The sequence below is a fragment of the Leucoraja erinacea genome, chromosome 6 (assembly GCF_028641065.1).
Source record: "Leucoraja erinacea ecotype New England chromosome 6, Leri_hhj_1, whole genome shotgun sequence".
NCBI lineage: Eukaryota > Metazoa > Chordata > Chondrichthyes > Rajiformes > Rajidae > Leucoraja > Leucoraja erinaceus.
The window spans coordinates 79,572,124-79,595,047 of NC_073382.1; positions in this window are offsets into that span (position 1 = coordinate 79,572,124).

Genomic DNA, 22,924 nt, shown 5'->3' on the forward strand with positions numbered 1-22,924 from the left:
GCGTTGGGAGAATCCTCACAGCAGGATGGGAAACCTGGAACGGCTGCTTCCTTACCAAAATGCCTTTCCAAAATTCTCTCGAAAGCCATTATCACATTGGCCTCAACCACCACCCCCGGAAATGCATTCCAGGCATTCACATCCCTTTGTGTAAAAAAACATCCCCTTTAAATTTTGTGCCTCTCACCTTAAATAAATTTACAAATGCAATCTGTGATAATTTAGTTTGAGGAGTCAATTGTGGCAAGTAGAAAATGAGATGGTAAATGAAATCAGTTTTTTTTTTTCCTGTAATCCCCAACATGCTAAGTAGAAAGCAACAACACAAGGGATGTATCTATGTTTTTCTATGTGTCTAACTGTGCCTCAGCCAGGTTTTGATTAGGCTTGGATTAAATCAGATCTACAACAAAATTGTGTACTGAGATAGAAAGTTAGATGTTTGATCTGACTTCAGAACATCTATCACAAACCTGGAATAAAAGTAATTCATTACATTACCGTATAACGATTCTCAAAGCTCTAATTTCACTGTGGAAATGGGAAGCAAATGGAGAGACAGTTCCACTTCAAAGCACATTCCACAAATAAACCATCAAGGCTATTGCTTTTTAAATGATGGATTGAAATTCAGGGAGTTCCCCGAGCTGATACTTCAACAATGAAGACTAAACATTGTGGTTATAGTGGGTTCCATATTTCAAAACAGAAGCACAGTCTTGGAGTTGCCTTTAATTGGAATACTTGAAATTCAAACAATGTATTTAATTTCTGTTTCATCTGCGATTATTGTGTATGTGTAAGTCCAGAGCATGTAGCGATATTTTGAAGGTTTTCTTCAAGTCTCTCTCTCGATAATTTTTACCAATGTGTGGAGGCTACACTTGTTGCTTGAAAGCCACCCACTCAGTGGGATGTCAGTGAACACTTAGAAATCATTGACCTAGATGGGTTTTTTGGATAGAGTCTGGAGTTGTGCATCCATCAACTAGACTTCTTCATATTCATCACTGAATGCGTTCCTGCAGATGCTGGCTCACAGCGAAGATAGACACAAAATGCTGGAGTAACTCCACCGGACAGGCAGCATCTCTGGAGAGAAGGAATGGGTGATGTTTCGGGTCGAGACCCTTCTTCAGTCTGAAAGGGTGCAGAGAAGATTTACGAGTATGTTGCCAGGACCTGAGGGTTTGAGCTATAGGGAGAGGTTGAGCAGGCAAGGACTTTTTTACTTGGAATGCAGAAGGATGAGGGTGATCTTATAGAGGTGTACAAAAATCATGAGAGGAATAGATCAGGTAAATGCACAGAGTCTTTTGCCCAGAGTTGGGGAATTGAGAAGCAGAGGACGTAGGTTTAAGTAGAAGGGGGATAGATTTGAAAGGAATCTGAGGGATACAAAAAGAGTGATGCATGTATGTATGGAGTGAGCTGCCAGAGGAGATAGTTGAGGCAGGGACTATGCAATGTTTAAGAAACATTTAGACAGGTACATGGATAGGACAGGTTTGGAGGGATATGGGTGGAACTTGGGCAGGTGGGACCAGTGTATTTGGGACATGTTCGCCGGTGTGTGCAAGTTGGGCTGAAGTGCCTGCTCCCGCACTGTTTCACTCTATGACTGGAGAAGAGTCCTGATCCATAACCTCGCCTGTCCGATCAATCCACAAATGGTGCTTGACCCACTGGGTTTCTCCAGCACTTTGTGTTTTTATTATCACGTTGTTGATTGCGGGATGTTACTGTTTGGAAAATAAGTGTTGAGATTCCAATTCCGCAAGAGTTCTTTGAAATGTCATGAGGCTGGAAGAGATGATTTCAGGCAGTTCCTTGTGGAAAGATTGTTGACTTGCAATTTCAGTGAGAACCTCAGCAGACCTAAATCTCAACAGCTCACCATGTAGTGCACCTTAAGGGCCAGTCCCACTTACGCAATTTTTTTCACCGACTTGCCGGCACCCGCCACAGTCACCGCAGCTGACAGAAAATTTTCAACGTTGGAAATTCAGCGAAGACCAGAAAAAGGTACGACTCTTTAGGCGTTTTCAAGGGAAATTGGACACTTGGTTCGGAAAAAGAGGGGGATCTACAATAATTATAGGCAGCATGGAGTAAATGAGGTGCTTGAGGAGTATAAAGAATGTAAAAAGAATCTTAAGAAAGAAATTAGAAAAGCTAAAAGAAGATATGAGGTTGCTTTGGTAAAAGTAAATCCAAAGGGTTTCTACAGCTATATTAATAGCAAAAGGATAATGAGGGATAAAATTGGTCCATTAGAGAGTCAGAGTGGACAGCTATGTGCAGAGCCGAAATAAATGGGGGAGATATTGAACAATTCATTTTCTTCGGTATTCAGCAAGGAGAAGGATATTGAATTATGTGAGGTAAGGGAAACAAGTAGAGTAGCTATGGAAACTATGAGATTCAAAGAAGAGGAAGTACTGACACTTTTGAGAAATATAAAAGTGGATAAGTCTCCAGGTCCGGACAGGATATTCCCTAGGATATTGAGGGAAGTTAGTGTAGAAATAGCAGGGGCTATGACAGAAATATTTCAAATGTCATTCGAAACGGGAATTGTGCCGGAGGATTGGCATACTGCGCATGTTGTTCCATTGTTTAAAAAGGGGTCTAAGAGTAAATCTAGCAATTATAAACCTGTTAGTTTGACGTCAGTGGTGGGAAAATTAATGGAAAGGATACTTAGAGATAATATATATAAGCATCTGGATAAACAGGGTCTGATTAGGAACAGTCAACATGGATTTGTGCCTGGAAGGTCATGTTTGACTAATCTTCTTGAATTTTTTGAAGAGGTTACTAGGAAAATTGATGAGGGTAAAGCAGTGGATGTTGTACATATGAACTTCAGTAAGGCCTTTGACAAGGTTCCTCATGGAAGGTTGGTTAAGAAGGTTCAATGGTTGGGTATTAATGGTGGAGTAGCAAGATGGATTCAACAGTGGCTGAATGGGAGATGTCAGAGAGTAATGGTGGATGGTTGTTTGTCAGGTTGGAGGCCAGTGCTAGTGGGGTGCCACAGGGATCTGTGTTGGGTCCACTGTTGTTTGTCATGTACATCAATGATCTGGATGATGGTGTGGTAAATTGGATTAGTAAGTATGCAGATGATACTAAGAAAGGTGGGGTTGTGGATAATTAAGTAGATTTTCAGAGTCTACAGAGAGATTTATGCCAGTTGGAAGAGTGGGCTGAAAGATGGCAGATGGAGTTTAATGCTGATAAGTGTGAGGTGCTACATCTTGGCAGGACAAATCAAAATAGGACGTACATGGTAGGGAATTTAGGGATCTGGGAATAACTGTGCACAGTTCCCTGAAAGTTGAATCTCATGTAGATAGGGTGGTAAAGAAAGCTTTTGGTGTGCTGGCCTTTATAAATCAGAGCATTGAGTATAGAAGTTGGGATGTAATGTTAAAATTGTACAAGGCATTTGTGAGGACAATTCTGGAGTATGGTGTACAATTTTGGTTGCCTAATTATAGGAAGGATGTCAACAAAATAGAGAGAGTACAGAGGAGATTTACTAGAATGTTGCCTGGGTTTCAGCAACATAGAAACATAGAAACATAGAAACATAGAAATTAGGTGCAGGAGTAGGCCATTCGGCCCTTCGAGCCTGCACCGCCATTTAATATGATCATGGCTGATCATCCAACTCAGTATCCCGTACCTGCCTTTTCTCCATACCCTCTGATCCCCTTGGCCACAAGGGCCACATCTAACTCCCTCTTAAATATAGCCAATGAACTGGCCTCAACTACCCTCTGTGGCAGAGAGTTCCAGAGATTCACCACTCTCTGTGTGAAAAAAGTTCTCCTCATCTCGGTTTTAAAGGATTTCCCCCTTATTCTTAAGCTGTGACCCCTTGTCCTGGACTTCCCCAACATCGGAAACAATCTTCCTGCATCTAGCCTGTCCAACCCCTTAAGAATTTTGTAAGTTTCTATAAGATCCCCTCTCAATCTCCTAAACTCTAGAGAGTATAAACCAAGTCTATCCAGTCTTTCTTCATAAGACAGTCCTGACATCCCAGGAATCAGTCTGGTGAACCTTCTCTGCACTCCCTCTATGGCAATAATGTCCTTCCTCAGATTTGGAGACCAAAACTGCATGCAGTACTCCAGGTCTCACCAAGACCCTATACAACTGCAGTAGAACCTCCCTGCTCCTATACTCAAATCCTCTTGCTATGAAAGCCAACATGCCATTCGCTTTCTTTACTGCCTGCTGCTCCTGCATGCCTACCTTCAATGACTGGTGTACCATGACTCCCAGGTCTCGCTGCATCTCCCCCTTTCCCAATCGGCCACGATTTTACGAATTTTACAATTTAACGAAGTTACAGAGAAAGGTTGAACAAGTTAGGGCTTTATTCTTTGGAGCGCAGAAGGTTAAGGGGGACGATAGAGGTCTTTAAAATGATGAGAGGGATAGACAGAGTTGACGTGGATAAGCTTTTCCCACTGAGAGTAGGGAAGATTCAAACAAGGGAACATGACTTGAGAATTAAGGGACTGAAGTTTAGGGGTAACATGAGGGGGAACTTCTTTACTCAGAGAGTGGTGGTTGTGTGGAATGAGCTTCCAGTGAAGGTGGTGGAGGCAGGTTCGTTTTTATAATTTAAAAATAAATTGGATAGTTATATGGACGGGAAAGGAATGGAGGGTTATGGTCTGAGCGCAGGTATATGGGACTAGGGGAGAACACATGTTCGGCATGGACTAGAAGGGTCGAGATGGCCTGTTTCTGTGCTGTAATGGCTATATGGTTATATGGTTATATGGTTATATGGTTACTCATGACCAGTTTTGGTCCCCTTATTTGAGGAAGGACATTCTTGCTATTGAGGGAGTGCAGCGTAGGTTTACAAGGTTAATTACCGGGATGGCGGGACTGTCATATGCTGAGAGAATGAAGCAGCTGGGCTTGTACACTCTGGAGTTTAGAAGGATGAGAGGGGTTCACACAGAGAGTGGTGAATCTCTGGAATTCTTTGCCACAGAAGGTAGTTGAGGCCAGTTCATTGGCTATATTTAAGAGGTAGTTAGATGTGGCCCTTGTGGCTAAAGGGATCAGGGGGTATGGAGAGAAGGCAGGTACAGGATACTGAGTTGGATTATCAGCCATGATCATATTTAATGGCGGTGCAGGCTCGAAGGGCCGAATGGCCTACTCCTGCACCTATTTTCTATGTTTCTATGTTTCTATCTTAATGAAACATATAACATTGTTAAGGGTTTGGACACGCTGGAGACAGGAAACATGTTCCCGATGTTGGGGGAGTCCAGAACCAGGGGGACAGTTTAAGAATAAGGGGAAAGCCATTTGGAACCGAGACGAGGAAACACTTTTTCTCACAGGGAGTTGTGAGTGTGTGGAATTCTCTGACTCAGAGGGCGGTGGAGGCAGGTTCTCTGGATGCTTTCAAGAGAGAGCTGGTTAGGGCTCTTAAAGATAGCGGAGTCCGGGGATATGGGGAAAAGGCATCACTAAACCATGAAATGCACCTTCTGTCTAGAGGTCCCTCTCGATGTACCCATCTGCTGTCATCCTCATCATCATGTTTTCCCTGCTCGTCATCTTCCTCCTTGTACTGCTCCTCCTACTGTTGTGCAGGAGGCAAGGCCAGTGTCCTAAGATTGAGTAATAACGGTGTGTGCAGTGGATGATGAGGAAGCATGAGAGCTCTCTGGAGAGCAACACAATGCTGCTGATCCAAGCAACAGAGACCCAGTTTAAGAATTCGAATGCCATGCTGGTCTTGGCATAAAGAGGCTTAAATTGTTATTTTATTCTATAATATGACCAGGAGAATGGGGTGAAGCAAAGAGCCAAAGCTCCAATGTCATATTTAAAATCACCAACAATACCTCAGTTGTTATCCAACTAAGGGACAGGAGTAGAATTAGGCCATTCGGCCCATCAAGTCTATACCGTCATTCAATCATGGCTGATTTATCTCTCCCTGCTAACCCCATTCTCCTGCCTTCTCCACATGGATAATGGTGTGATAGATTGGTAATCCGATTGAATGGTACCAGAACAACAATTTTCTCTCAGCCTCACCAAGACCAAGTTGTTGATTTTGACTTCAGGCAGTGAACTGCAGATGCAGGTTTAAACCAAAGATAGACACAAAAACTTGCAGTAACTCAGCGGGACAGACAGCATCTCTGGAGAGAAGGCATGGGTGATGATTCAGGTCGACACCCTTCTTCAGACTAGTCAGGGGAAAGGGAAACGAGAGATATAGAAAATGCTGTAGAGAGATAACGATCAATAAATGAAAGATATGGAAAAAAAGTAACAATGATGAAAGAAACAGGGCATTGTTAGCTTTTTGTTGGGTAAAAACGAGAGGCTGGTGTGGCTTGGGTGGGTCATGTCGGTATGATCTGGTATCTGGTATGAATCTGCTATCGAACTTGATTGATTGAAAAATACAGCTTGGAAACAATCCCTTCGGCCCACCATGCCAACCATCAATCGCCCGTGTTATCCCACTTTCTCATCCATTCCCTACACATGAAGAACAAAAGGCCAAGGAAATATGGGACTCAGGAATCAATAACCTGTGCAGGACAGCAGCTGAGATTTGGCAGGCAGAATGGACCTTTTAATCACAATAGTGTCCAATGGACTTCTCTATCCATTGCATTAACTATCAATATTTTTACAAGTGCTCACCCATAATCTACACATTTTGGAAGTGGTAGCTTTCACATGGAGCTCCAGGCTCACATGTGTTGCACTACATTAATGCCTGAAGCTTCAATAATGTCAGCATGTCATGACAATCTACATGCTCGCATTGCCTGCTGGTTTCTATTCAGGGAAGAGATACATTTCCGAAAGAGAACCTGTGACCTCTCACATCCAATGGTGGGCTGCATAGTGAACTGCATGGTACATAGCAGCAATCTGAAATACTCTGAAGTCTGACAGCAACTCTCACCTCTACATGCATGGTCGTGTCACTGGATCTCTGTCCACAGGAAGTCACTGATACCACCAGCAAGAAAGCCTCACACCACTTTATTCTGCCTATCTCCCCTCTACACTCTCAGTCTTGATGCAGGACACTAAGTAATAATAAGTATTGTATCAAATGGACACAGCCATTAAAGTCAAATTGTATTTTATGTTAATGAGGGGGGACATCATTAAAACTTACCAAATAGCGAAAGGCCTGGATAGAGTGGATGTGGAGAGGATGTTTCCACTAGTGGGAGAGCCTAGGATAAGAGGCCAGCCTCAGAATTAAAATACATTCCTTTAGGAAGGAGGAGTCAGATTTGGTGAATCTGTGGATTTTTTTAGTCGCAGAAGGCTGAAGAGGGCAAGTCAATGGATATTTTTAAGGCAGAGATAGATAGATTCTTGATTAGTACGGGTATCAGAGGTTATGGGGAGAAGACAGGAGGATGGGGTTAGGAGGGAGAGATAAATCAGCCGTGATTGAATGGTGGTAGACATGATGGGCCAAATGGCCTAAGTCTGCTCCTATCACTTATGTCCCAGATGTGATTGTCCTTTCCTCTACCTTTTGATTGTGGGATGCAAGAACAAAGCAGCTTATTGAAGGAATTTAGAGGATCAGGTTTAAATATCAATCTGTGGTGGTGGAATGTAGGGAATAAACACAACCAACAATCCAGAATCAAATGAAAGTAGGATGTGGGCAAGGATATCTGTTCAATTTTCTTTCACTCTAAATGAATGATGCGGAGAGGAGAGCTCTTCAGCGCGTCGTCCACAGAGCGCAGAGGATCATTGGGACAGAGCTACCAGCCTTGGAGGGCATCTACCACACACGGTGCCTCAGGAAGGCCGTCAGCATCCATAAAGACTCATTACACCCCTGTAACGGGCTGTTTGAACTACTTCCCTCCGGCAGACGTTACAAGGCCTTCTACACCCGAACCTCCAGACTCAGAAACAACTTTATTCCAAGAGCTATAGCGGCTCTGAACCGGCCCTGCTGAGTGCCCCCCCACCTCCCATGGACTGTCTCCCTCGGATGGTCACGACACACAGCTTATTTACTTATTTTACTTTTCTTTTTCATCGGTTGGAGCTGCATACTAAATCTCGTTGCACTGACATGCAATGACAATAAAATATATTATTATCAATATTATTATATCTTCAGCAAGTCTGCCTTAACTCATGGTAAAGAAAGATAGACTTCAAATTGGCCCCAATATCTATTCCAGCAGACCATGATGAACAAAGAGTCCTGCAATAAACTCTTCAAATAAGCTTTTAGATGACAATGAATGTTGAAGAAGTTGTTGATAAAATCATGTCCAAACTTTTCTGAAGTCATGTCTGTTGGATGGCAAGAAAGACACAGTACTTCATGTGGTACCCTCCACAACAGTCTTCGAAAATTCCAAGCATCAGAACTGTCACCACAGTAAAGTTTAAAAAAATTATGATAAGTAACATTTTTATTGTGCTGGTCGAAGATCAAATATTCCTATATTGAACAGTTTTGTGGACTTCCAGCTGGCAAACAAAATGGAAATGGTAATTATCACTGATGTGATATTTGTAATACAAAATAAAGAAGGTTCAGCAAAGACAACCTCTGTCACTGAGATTTTTTGTGACCTCTCGGTCGAACGATTATATTGTTGTACCCTCTGGCCAGACCTCAGAGAATTCCTGTCTGGTCTTAGTGGCGGAGGTTACCAAAAGCATAACTTGGCCAGGCAGTTCCTGCACCTCCGACCTTCCTGGCCAAGCTAAGAATCTCTATTGTTAAAAACATGGAACTTGAATCATACAAAATGCCACCTGAAACATGGTCACTCTTGTGTACTGTGAATGAATGAATGAATGCATGAATGAATGAATATGATTGCATGAATGAAATGGAATGAATGATGTGACAATTCACAGTGGCCTGTTTCCTTTATCATTGTTACGTTTTTTGCATATCTTTCATTCATTTGTTCTATACCACTCCACACCACCATTTACAGTATATCCCTTGTTTTCCTTTCCCCTGACTCTCAGTCTGAAGAAAAGTTACCCATTCCTTCTCTCCAGAGACGCTGACTGTCCCATTGAGTTACTTCAGCATTTTGTGTCTATCTTCGGTTTCAACCAACATTAGAATGAATGAATGATGAATGAATGAATGTATGGATTAATGTATGAATGAATGAATGAATGAATGAATGAATGAATGAATATATTTATTGGCCAAGTATTCACATACAAGGAATTTGCCTTGGTGCACCGCCCACAAGTGACAACAAGACATAGAGTGACAGTTACGAATGACACGTAAAACACTAAACATTAATAACTAGAGCTACTACACGTGGGAAAAAAAGCTGTTTTTTATGTCTGGCTGTGGCAGCTTTGACAGTCCGGAGTCGCCTTCCAGAGGGAAGTGATTCAAAGAGTTTGTGGCCAGGGTGAGATGGGTCAGAGAAGATCTTGCCCACTCGCTTCCTGGCCCTTGCTGTGTACAGTTCATCAATGGATTGAAGGTTGCAGCCAATAATTTTCTCAGCTGATCGGATGATTCGCTGCAGCCTTCGGGTGTCATGTTTGGTGGCTGAGCCAAACCAGACCATGATGGAGAAGGTGAGAACAGATTCTGCAGTTCCTTCTTAGGCATTTGACATTTCAACCATGATAACATGATTTTTAAATATGGATATTGAATACAGCAATGGAAACAACTGCTGCACATTAAATGTGGGTTATGTTCTTTCAGTCCATTCAATACTAAGATTTTTCTTTCTCCCACAGACATAACTACATCTTATTGACATGATAATATCTTCCACTTTACAGATTATATTTCATTTCTCCAAACAGAAATATCTGCCAGGTCAGCAGCCGCCATTAGAATCATACAGACACTAAGATCAAGAGCTTAGTTTAGTTTAATTTAGTTTAGAGGAAACAAGCCCTTCGGCCCACTGAGTCTGCGCCGACCAGCGATCCGTGCACATTAACATTATCCTACACACATTAGGAACAATTTACATTTCTACCAAGCCAATTAACCTATAAACCTGTACGTCTTTAGAGTGTGGGAGGATACCGAAGATCTCGGAGAAAACCCATGCGGTCTTAGGGAGAATGTACAAACTCCATACAGACAGCACCCGTAGTCGTGATCGAACCGGGCTCTCTGGCGCTGTAAGGCATCAACTCTACCTCTGCGCCACTGTGCTGCCCTGAGAGGGTTGTAATAAAGGTTTCTAATTCACAATGGCATAATCACCACTGTGATAACGGCTAATTTCACTTCTAATTCCTTATCCTTGGTCTTATCTTCTTCTTGCGTATGGCGTGCACAGCCTAAAGTTGTAGGACAACTTGTTCTATTTGATCTTATTTGATTGTGCATGCCAGGTTGATTGCATTCATTGAAACAGGGCGGACCACTTGAAGGTTGCAATCTCCCACCCCCTTGATCTTATTGGAGTTCATCGCGATGAGGCTAACTGCAAATATCATTCACGTCAAACTCATGACCTGGCTGGCAGCACATATTTAAATTATAATAAGATTATTTGGAATGGCTTAATTTGGGGTGTTGTGAATATAAAAGTCTACTAATTCAAACTGGAAAATTAACTTGAAAATAAATACAAAATGCTGAGTAACTCAGCGGGTCAGACAGCATCTCTGGAGAAAAGGAATAGGTGACGTTTTGGGTTTAGACCCTTCTTCAGACTGAGTCCGGGGAAAGGGAAACAAGAGATATAGATGGTGATGTAGAGAGATATGGGTCAAATGAATGAAAATATGTAAAGATGTAACGATGATAAAGGAAACAGGCCATTGCTAGCTATGGCCTAGGTGAAAACGAGTTGCAGACAATGAAACTCAACAAGACGCAACAAGACAAATTAACTTTATAAATGCTCAGTTTAAAGCTAACAATCTTAAACATTTGCTGCTTAATAAACCTTCTAATAATCTACAGTAATTCCTCCCCACATGTCATGCAGATTCATTTTGCACATTCGGTTAAAAATAATTGATTGATTCCTCATCTTTTCTTGTTGTTAATGGCTCCCTCACTCTAGCAGTGGATGTAGTGGAGCAGCATTTGAAGTTTCAGTTCAAGTCATGAAACTGTGAGGACAAATTAATTATTCATTGAAAGATTAATGGTCCTGATTCATCAAATAATATATCTGCAAATGTACCATCTCTAACATTTAAGTAGTAATAAGATTATCTAGTTTGAATGGATTGTTCCTGTGAATAAAATGAAGTGCAGCACATAAGATGATCCAAATGTGTAGGTAGGAACTGCAGATGCTGTTTTACAATGAAGACAGACACAAAATGCTGGGGTAACTTAGCGGGACAGGCAGCATCTCTGGATAGATGGACTGGGTGACATTTCTGATTGAGACCCTTCTTCAGGCTACTCCAGATACTGTATTTTCAATTAGAGTCACAGAATGATAGTGTTGTACAGTGCGGACATGGGGTGTTTGGCCCACTTTGTCCATGCTGACCAAGTTGGCATTCTGGGTCCATCCCCTTTGCCTGCATTTGTCCTGTATTCCTCTAAACCATTGCTTTGCATGTATCTGTCCAGTATCCATGTAGGAGAGAGTTTTGTACTATTTTGTGCTTTACCCGATTCCTGTATCTGGCTTTCCTCAGAAAGGCACAAACACATGTTAAAGCAGCTCGGAGATTAGTGGTGAGTCTATTGAATGGGTCGGTTTATTGAAGGCCTTAACAATGTGCAAAACATATTCTCATTATCTCCATCTTAACCCCCATTTGCATTGTTCCATTATCCTCATCACAACTTCCCCTCTCACCTATTTTAGTCATTGGGAAACTTGCACTCTGATATATATATATATATCTTCAGGTCATCAATATAAATTGTAAATAATTGAAGGCTGAGAACTGATTGTCAGAGCACGCCACTAGTTACATTCACCCAGTCTGCAAAGATGTGTTTATTCTGTCTGCTATGCAATATCAATCTTCAATTCAAGCTAACCTTCTTCATGTCATGTGCCCTTGTCTAGCACATTAACCTTTTATATGGCAACTTGTGGATATTTTCAAGGCATAGATAGATAGATTCTTGATTCTTACGGGTGCCAGGGGTTATGGGGAGAAGGTAGGAGAAGGGGGTTAGGAGGAAGAGATGGATCAGTCATGATTGAATGGTGGAGTAGACGTGATGAGCCGAATGGCCTGCTTCTGCTCCTATCACTTATGACCTTGTCAAATGCTTTCTGAAAATCCAAATGCATGACTGATCATATTCCATGCAATCAATTCCATTTGTTAGGTCCACAAGGAACCCTAGCAAATTTGTCAAGATGGATTTAATATTCATAAACTATGTTGATTTGATATGATTACAGTAAGCTTCTCCAACATTTGGCCAAAAACAAATGCTAAGGGTTGTTGTTTGAGGAAACATGCCTGAATGAAGAATAATCACATTTCCTGAAACTTGGGGAAGATAAGCATCATACTTCAGAGAATGCTCATATTCAGAGAATCCAATATTTCTAAATTGTCTGTGGTAAGTAAAATTTAGTGCTGAGACCTGAATGAACCAATCCGTTTAATTGATATCCAACATTTGAATGCACATACTTCTGAAAAATATATATATTTCAGGCAAACTGATGGCATTTGCGCTACCACATGTGGCATTTGGTGTTCTCCACTGAAATTGGATTTATAGGCATTTAAAAATGATAAAAAGGGAAGACTTAGTTACTAAATTAATCAAACCTTCAGAAGCAAAAACCCTAATCTGTTTTTTTTTAACATCTACATATATTAAAATGTTAGGGAAAAGATGATAAACACACTATTGGTAGATGAATAGGAAAGAGTTAGAGGGATATAGACCAAATATTGGCAGGTAGGACTAGATGAGGTGTAGATGAGGCATCTTGATTTGCATGGGCAAGTTGGGCTGAAAGGCCAGTTTCAATGCTTTATGACTATGACTACTAATAAATAACAACTCATTTTAATGGAAATATGTCATATGACTGGCAGTCAGCTCTTGTTATTCTTATATTATGAAAGTAATACAGTCATAGAGTGATAGTGTGGAAACAGGTCCCCCGACCCAAATTGCCCACACCAGCCAACATGTCCCAGACACACTCGTCCCACCTGCCAGCATTTGGTCCATATCCCTCCACACCTGTTTTATCCATGTACCGTTCTATTTGTTTCTTAAATATTGGGATACCCCCTGCCTCAATTACCTCCTCGGGCAGCTTGTTCCAAACACCCACCAAACATTGTGTGAAAAAGTTACCTCAGATTCCTATTAAATATTTTCCTCTTCACCTTAAACCTATGTCCTCTGGTTCTCAATTCACCCACTCTGGGCAAGAGATTCTGTGCATCCACTCGATCTAGAGAAACATAAAAACATAGAAAATAGGTGCAGGAGGAGGTCGTTCGGCCCTTCGAGCCAGAACCGCCATTTATTGTGATCATTGCTGATCGTCCCCAATCAATAACCCGTGCCTGCTTTCTCCCCATGTCCCTTGATTTCATTGGCCCCTAGAGTTCTATCTAACTCTCTCTGAAATCCATCCAATGATTTGGCGCCCACTGCCCTCTGTGGCAGGGAATTCCACAAATTCACAACTCTCTGGGTAAAAAGGTTTTTTCTCACCTCAGACTTAAATGGCCGCCCCTTTATTCTAAGACTGTGGCCCCTGGTTCTGGACACGCCCAACATTAGGAACATTTTTCCTGCATCTACCTTGTCCAGTCCTTTTATAATTTTATATGTTTCTATAAGATACCCCTCATACTTCTAAACTCCAATGAATACAAGCTTAATCTTTTCAATCTTTCCTCAATATGAAAGTCCCGCCAACCCAAGGATCAATCTCGTGAACCTACGCTGCACTGCCTCAGTCACAAGGATGCCCTTCCTCAAATTAGGAGACTAAAACTGTACACAATACTCCAGATGTGGTCTTACCAGAGCCCTATACAACTGCAGAAGAACCTCTCTACTCCTATATACAATACAAGATGGCGGACAGCGGGGGTGATGCGCCGTTGTGTATGGCCGCTCCTCCTGCTGTCCGTCCTTTCACCCTTATTTATTTTTATTTTTAGTCCTGTTCATATCAGGTGTTTATTGGAGGTCTTATTTTATGTGGTGGGTGGGGGAGGGGAAGGGGGAAATTATTTTTAACCCCAGTCCTACCTGGTCGGAGATGCGGTTTTTCTCCGAACCGCATCTTCGTCCTCTCTGTGCGGCCTAGTCGAACTGGAGCAGCGCTGAGCGGCGTTTCCTGCGGGGACTGCAGCTTCGACGGCGGTGTAGATGCTGGGACATCTACAAGGAGCGGGCGATGCCTTTCGCCTTGCGGTAATCTCCGGGGCACTGTGACCGTTGACGGCACCGCGGGCCTGGGATCATCGCCAGTGTGATCGGCCGGCGCGGCCTGTGAACTTTGGTCGTGCAGTCTTCGGGGGGGAAGCGGCCGCTTCAGTCCTGGCCGCTGATGGATGTTCACCGACGCCGATGTCCAGCTTCACGGCAAGAGGGCCTGAAGACACCGGGCTGGCTGAGGAGGCCGGATATAGGCCCCGACCTCGGGTGGACTATGAGGGGGAGCTGGATATTTTTGGTGCCTTCCCTCACAACATTTGCGTTTCATGTTGATTTCTATAGTGTACTGTTTCTGTGTCTTTTTTCTTTTTCTCTTTTTTCTCTTTTTTTGATTTGTATGGATTTATTGCATTGATCTGTTCAATTAATTTAATCAATCTCTGTAAAGCACTTTGGTTCAAATACTGGTTTTGTTGAAAAGTGCTATATAAATAAATATTATTATTATTATTATTATTATACTGAAATCCTCTTGTTATGAAGGCCAACATTCCATTAGCTTTCTTCACTGCCTGCTGTACCTGCACGCCAACTTTCACTGACTGGTGTACAAGGACACCCAGTCTAATCTATAAGAGTTAATTCTGTAAGATTAGTCCTCAATCTCCTGCGCTCCAAGGAATGGAGTCCCAGTCTGCTCACCCTCTCCCTATAGCCCAGACCCTCAGAATTTAATAAATTAAACAAACCCTCAGAAGGAAAAACCCTGATCTGATTTTTTCACATCTACATATGTTAAAATGTTAGTGAAAAGAAGGTAAAAACACTATAGGTACATGGGTAGGACGGATTTAGAGTGATGTTGGCCAAATAAGGGGCAGCTAGGACTAGTGTAGATGAGGCATCTTGATCAGCATCGGCAAGTTGGGTCGAAAGATCTGTTTCCATGTTTTATGACTACGACTTTGACTATTTATAAATAACAAATCATTTTAAAGGAAATGTGTCAAATGATCTAATATAATTCCTATATTTTGAAAGCAATACTATAGTCCATGGGACAAATGAATAACCGTTGGATTAACATCAGGTCGAAATCAGACCGGAGCCTTGAGGTAGGGTCGGAGCCTAAAGGGCCTGTCCCACTGTACGAGGTAATTCAAGAGCTCTCCCGAGTTTAAAAAAAAGAACTTGTGGTAAGCACGTAGAATGTACGTAGCGGGTACGTCAGACCTCGGGACATCTCTTAGCGGCTCGTAACACTAACGGCAGGTACTCGGGTAACGCGGTAAGCTCGTGAAGATTTTTCAACATGTTGAAAAATGTTCACGAGAGCCCCGAGTACCTACAAGCGGCTATTACCCTAATGCCCCTGTCCCACTTAGGAAACCTGAACGGAAACCTCTGGAGACCTTGCGCCCCACCCAAGGTTTCCATGAGGTTCCCGGAGGTTCCGGTCACTCTCCCTAATGGTGGAAATTGGTTTCTGCGTAGTCGAGGCTTCTTCTATGTTCCTGCGATTATTTAAAAAAAAAAACAAAACCGGCCTCGACTAAAAATAGGTTGCTGTTTGGTCGAAGCAGTGGAGTGGGGTTGCTATTTACTTACAGGCAGCCGAAAGCAATCCCCTTCGCTGACCTGCAATTTTGATTGACTCATTGGAGTTTTCAGCAAAGATCCGATAGGATCTTTGGTTTTCAGGACCTAGAAGATCTGCCGGAAAGCAGGAACAGGGTACTGATTCTGGATGATAAGCCATAATCATATTGAATGGCGGTGCAGGCTTGAAGGGCCGAATGACCTACTCCTGCAACTATTTTCTATGTTTCTATGTTGTATGTTATACTGCAGAGTATTCAGAGGGATAAGATAAATATGCATTTGGATAGACAGATACTGATTAGAGATAGTCAGATACATATTCAGCAAAGGTTTTTTTTTACCTGAAAGATCATGTTTTACAAATCTGATTGAATGTTTTGAAGAAGTAACTAAAATCGTTGATGAGGGCAAAGCCGTGGACATTGTTTATATGGAATTCAGCGGCATTTGATAAGTTTCCACATCTGGAAGATTAGATCACATGGGATCCAAAGGGTGCTAGCCAACTGGATGAAGAATTGTGTTTATGGAAGGAAGCAGAGGGTGATAGTGGAAGGTGTGGAAGCTTGTGGCTGATGTTGTGCCTCAGGAATTGGTGCTAGGCCCAGTGATGTTTGTGGTATATATCAGTGATTTGGATGAGAATGTACTGTAGAAGGCATGATTAGTAAATTTGCAGATGACACCAAAGTGGATGTTACTGTAGGTAGCGAAGATGGTTATGAAAAATTACAGCAGGATCTTGATCGGTTGGGCAAGTGGGCTGAAAGCCACCTAATGCAGTTTAATACAGATAAGTGTGAGGTGTTGGGAAGACAAGCCAGGCCAGGACCTGCATAGTAAAGAGCAGGGCCTTGTGGAGTGTTATAGAGCAGAGGGATCTGGGGGTGCAGGTGCATAGTTCCTTGAAAGTGGCGTCACAGGTGAATGGATGGTCAAGAAGGCTTTAGGTACATTGGTATTCATCTGTCAGGGTATTGAGTATAGAGGTTGGGATGTTATATTACAATCATACAATATGTTGGTGAGGCCACATTTGGAGTATTGTGTACAATTTTAGGTGATGTGTAAATGGAATGAACTGCCAGATGAGGAGGATAGTTGTGGCAGGTACTATAACAGTATTTAAAATACAATTATACAGGTACATGGTTAGGAAAGGCTTAGAGGAAAATGGGCTAAGCACAGATATGTGGGTCTAGTGTAGTTGGGGCATATTTTGTGGGGTAGACAAGTTGGTCCAAAGGCCCTGTTTCCATGCTGTATGAATCTATGATTTTATGACCATCAAAAATAAGCTTGGCCCAGTTTAAGACTTGTGAAATGTGTTGTTAAAAAAAAATGAGAAACAAGATTAGAACAATCAAAGACAAATATTTGAAATGCTCTATCCTAAAGATGGTGAAATTGGATCCAAAATATCACTTTGGAAAGTGGAATGTATCAATATATTTACTTAAACCGGGTATTTTTGGAAAGATGTTGGTAAATCATTTTGGCATATGTGCCTTTATCAGTCAAAGTATTGAGTATAGAAGTTGGGACGTCATGTTGCAGTTGTATAAGATGTTGGTTAGGCCACATTTGAAGTATTGTATTCAGTTCTGGGCACCATGTTATAGGAAAGATGTTGTCAAGCTGGAAAGGATACAGAGAAGATTTACGAGGATGTTGCCAGGTCTAGAGGGTCTGAGCTATAGGAAGAGGATGAGTATGCTGGGACTTTATTCGTTGGTGCGCAGGGGGTTGAAGGGTGATCTTATAGAGGTGTATAAAATAATGGGAAGAATAGATCGGGTAGATGCACAGAGCCTCTTGCCAAAAGTAGGGGAATCGAGGTCATAGGTTTAAGGTGAAGGGGATAAGATCTTATAGAAATCTGAGGGTACCTTTTTCAAACACAGGATGGTGGGGGTATGGAACAAACTACCAGAAGAGGTAGTTGAGGCAGGGACTACCCCAACATTTAAGAAACAATTAGACAGATACATGGATAGGAGAGGTTTGGAGGGATATGCACTACACACGGGCAGGTGGGACTAGTGCAGCTGGGACATGTTGGCAAGTTGGGCCAAAGGACCTGTTTCCATGATATATTACTCTACAACTCTATAACCACAAGGCAGTGAGATTCAACCACGAGAGAGTTCGGCCAAGGACAGCCAAGTTTTGATTGATCAGAAATCAATGTGAGATAAATTGAAACATATAAGCAAATTAAGCTTTATAGCTCCAGGACATAGAAGAACTAGGTTCCACATTCATCTATTGTGACAGACTTCTGTATCAATTCCAACTCTTTTTCAATCGTTCCACAGAGCTCCTCTTGGCAACAAAAGCACTACCTAAATGGGACAGAAACCTCATTAATTTGTGGGGATTGGGTTCATATCCCAGATATACGTAAACAAGTCAATTAAGTTGATCAGGAATTTGAGGATTTCTTATTAAAGTTTTCTTGGAGTTTTCATAGAAAAGTCTGTCTCTGCAAGGTGAAGAAATATAAGGAGATTGAAGAAGGGTCTCGAACCAAAATGTTACACATTTCTTCTCTCTTACATTGAAGATAGACACAAAATTCTGGAGTAGCTCAGCGGGCCAGGCAACATCTCTGGAGAGAAGGAATGGGTGATGTTTCGTGTCGAGAACCTTCTTCAGACTCACATTTCGGGTCGAGACCCTTCTTCAGTCAATATGATGGTTAATGCATTAATTGTAGTTGCTGCAACCTGATAAATCATTAACTACTTTAAGCAGCTATCAAATGACTTGACTTGATCCAAGGAAAGTATTATATTTAAAATACTTTGCTTGTATTTTACAGTAAGCTTGGCACCATGCATGAAGTAATATGGAATACCAGTAACAGTGGATGTAGTGTATCTAGACTTTCAGAAAAGCCTTTGATAAGGTCCCGCACAGGAGACTGGTGGCTAAAATTAGAGCACATGGTATTGGGGGTAGGGTGTTGACATGGATAGAAAATTGGTTGGCAAACCGGAAGCAAAGAGTAGGAGTGAACGGGTCCTTTTCAGAATTGCAGGCAGTGGCGAGTGGAGTGCCACAAGGCTCGGTGTTGGGTCCGCAACTGTTTACCATATATATTAATGATTTGGAAAAGGGAATTAGGAGCAACACTAGCAAGATTGCAGAGGACACAAAGCTGGGTGGCAGGGTGAACTGTGAAGAGGATGTTAGGAGGTTGCAGGGTGGCCAGGACAGGTTGAGTGAGTGGGCAGATGCGTGGCAGATGCAGTATAATATAGATAAATGTGAGGTTATCCACTTTGGCGGCAAAAACAAGGGGGCAGATTATTATCTCAATGGGGTTAGGTTAGGTAAGGGGGAGGTACAGCGAGACCTAGGAGGAACGGAAAGTTGGCGTGCAGGTACAGCAGGCAGTGAAGAAAGCAAAAGCTCGGAATATTGGCCCTTCATTACAAGAGGATATTCAGTATTGGGAAGAAAGAGGTTCTTCTGCAGTTGTATAGGGCTCTGGTAAGACCACATCTGGAGTATTGTGTACAGTTTTGGTCTCCTAATTTGAGGAAGGACATCCTTGTGATTGAGGCAGTGCAGCGTAGGTACACGAGATTGATCCCTGGGATGGTGGGACTGTCATATGAGGAAAGATTGAAAAGGCTAGGCTTGTATTCACTGGAGTTTAGAAGGATGAGGGGGTATCTTATAGAAACATACAAAATTATAAAAGGACTGAACAAGGTAGATGCAGGAAAAATGTTCCCAATGTTGGGCGAGTCCAGAACCAGGGGTCACAGTCTTAGAATAAAGGGGAGATCATTTAAGACTAAGGTGAGAAAAAACGTTTTCACCCAGAGAGTTGCGAATTTATGGAATTGCCTTCCACAGAGGGCAGTGGAGGCGAAATCACTGGATGGATTAAAGAGAGAGTTAGATAGAGCTCTACAGGCTTGTGGAGTCAAGGGATATTGGGAGAAGGCAGGCACGGGTTATTGATAGGGGACGATCAGCATGATCACAATGAATGGTGGTGCTGGCACAAAGGGCCGAATGGCCTCCTCCTGCACCTATTTTCTATGTTTCTATGTTTCTAAGGCATATAAACTGCAAAACACATGGATCGAAGAACAAAAAGGAAATATTTAATACAGGTGGTTTGCAGGGAATAGTACAAGAGGGATACCATGTATCATTAACCATTTCTAGTTGATTATAAGTACATCGTATTGATGTTAAGAATTGTATTGTGGTCATTTGGATTGTATTGAAGGATTTTATTTTGGAGACATCTGATGAAAGTAATCCATCTCCTCTCAAATGAGAGGTCATAAGGTCTTAAAGTCATTAGTGACTGGAGAAGAATTAGGCCATTCGGCCCATCAAGTCTGCTCCACCATTCAATCATGGCTGATCTATCTCTCCCTCCTAACCCCCATTCTCCTGCTTTCTCCCCATAACATCTGACACCTGTACCAATCAAGAATCTATCTACCATATACATATCAATTAACTTGGCCTCCACAGCCTTCTGTGGCAAAGAATTCCACAGATTCACTACCCACTGACTAAAGAAATTCCTAAGTGAGATGAGGCTATGAATGCTAAACAGGGACATACTTCTATGTAGCATGGAACTGCAGATGCTGGTTTAAACCGAAGATAGACACAGAAAACTGGAGTGAAGGAATGGGTGATGTTTTGGGTCAAGACCATTTTTCAGACTGATATCAGGGAAAGGGAGATAGATAGATAAGGAAGTGTGAGATGTGAAAATAGGACAAAGGGGATGGAGATCAAGGAAACAGTAGAATAGATCATTGCTAGCAGGGAGAAGGATACTTCTGGTGGACCTCTTCTTCCACTTCATTCTACTACTACTATGTTCTGTAGACTCTGCTTCTCATCCATAGGGATTCTGGTTTCTTTATTTTACTACTTCAAAAACCACCTGCCATAATGGTTGTAAATAATACAACGCACAATGATAAAGTCTCCATAAAATGCTTGTAATTTTTGGGATGGTTTACTGAACTGGTGCACGCAGCAAAGTCTAATCTTCATGAAAACCAGTGTGTTTTCCATTTTGATTCGGATCAATTGAAGAGCTCTGGATCTGCTCTCAGCTGCTTCACTTACTTCACTACACACATCAGTAATTATCCTGGGAAGCAGGAGATAGATCACCTGGATATTTTCTTCGGCCCAATGAATATGCCAGACAATGCAGCATTTCTCATGACGAAGGAGTCACTTGTGCTCTTTGAAAACATAAAGTATAGATGGGAAAATTCTCGAGGGAATAGAAATATTTCCTGTCTAAAAATCAAAACACCTGGGTTTCTAAAGGAAACACATATAAGCTCATGCATGTAGTCAATGGCTGCAAATTCCATTACCTGAGATTCCACCTGTTCTCACCTAGGGCAAAGAAGATAAAAACAATTCCTTGTGAAATAATGTCTTGATGATCTCCTGAAGGCATTTGTGAGCAGCAGGTTGGTGGGTGTGATAGAGATGTGTCAAATGTTCTTGGAAAATGGTAAATAAATTGATGGCCAACAAGACCTTGACCGACATTCGACTACAGAGGGAGCACGCCAGGCATTTGAGTGGTCAAAGGTTCTCCAACAGCATTTCATATGTCCAGAAGGTGGCAGCTTAGAAGAGGCCATGCCTGTGATGGCATTGATTGTTGATTGGAAAGATCCAGGTAGGTCTGAAGAAGGCTCTCGACTCTTTCCTTCTCTCCCGAGATGCTGCCTGAACGCTCAGTTCCTCCAGCATTATGTGTCTATTCCAGGTAGGGTACGGTGCCCAAAATACCCTGCAAACCCTCTTCATGGATGGATAACAAAGAAAAAGACACAGTGCTGAAGTAACTCAACAGGTCATGCAGAATCTCTGGAAGGTATGACTAGGTTATGTTTTGGATCGGGACCCTTCTTCAGACTAAATTCAGACTGCATCAAGCTAGGTGCAAATAGCAATTAAAAAATCATCATCGTCATCACATCGTAGTGGGGGGAGGGGGCAGTGTGGGAGAATGCTATGCAGAGTGGTGGGCAGGACAAGACCTATCACCGACCACTTGCCAGGGTTTCCCCACCTCCCAACATTTTTCTCAACCTTTCCCCACCACTACAATTAGACTGAAGATGGAAAAATCTTCCTCAGATATGGTCTAAACTTTGTACTCCTTACCTGTAACCTCTGCTCTGAGGTAATGTGTTCAGAATCATAATCGTCATAATCATACTTTATTAGCCAAGTATGTTTTTACAACATACAAGGAATTTGATTTGCCTTAAGGGCCTGGTTCCACTTACACAATTTTTTCGGCGACTTGTCGGCACCTGTCATAGTCGCAGCAGGTCTCCAAATATTTTCAACGGGTTGAAAATCCAGCTGCGACCTGAAAAAGGTACGACTCTTTGGGCGACTACTCATGACCATACAGGCGTCACCTCGCGACTACAGTCATACAAATAAAAAGCACCAGAACACATAAAAAACATTTTAACATAAATATCCACCACAGTGACTCCACCACATTCCTTACTGTGATGAAAGGCACAACAAACTTCAATCTCTTTGATCAACATTCAACTTGACAGGAACTGATGTCAATTAAGCATTGTATAATGACTGAAGACAGCAATCATACGTTATTTGTGACAGATTACACGATTTCCTTCACAAATGTGAGCAGTATTAAAAATGTCTACTGAATTTGCAAATGAATTTAAAATTAAATCAGCGTCCACCTCAAATGACAGAACACTAGGGGTCCCGGCTTTATTAAAAGTATCTTTGAAATGTAGTCGTAGTTGTAGCTTAGGAATCCAATTTATTTGAAACAAGATGCTGCAAATGGGCAGATGAATGACAAGCCGGATTGTATGTTGACAAGCAAGTCAGCACATTGATAAAACATGATTGAAAAATTTACTACCTATTAGGAATTAGTGTCAAATT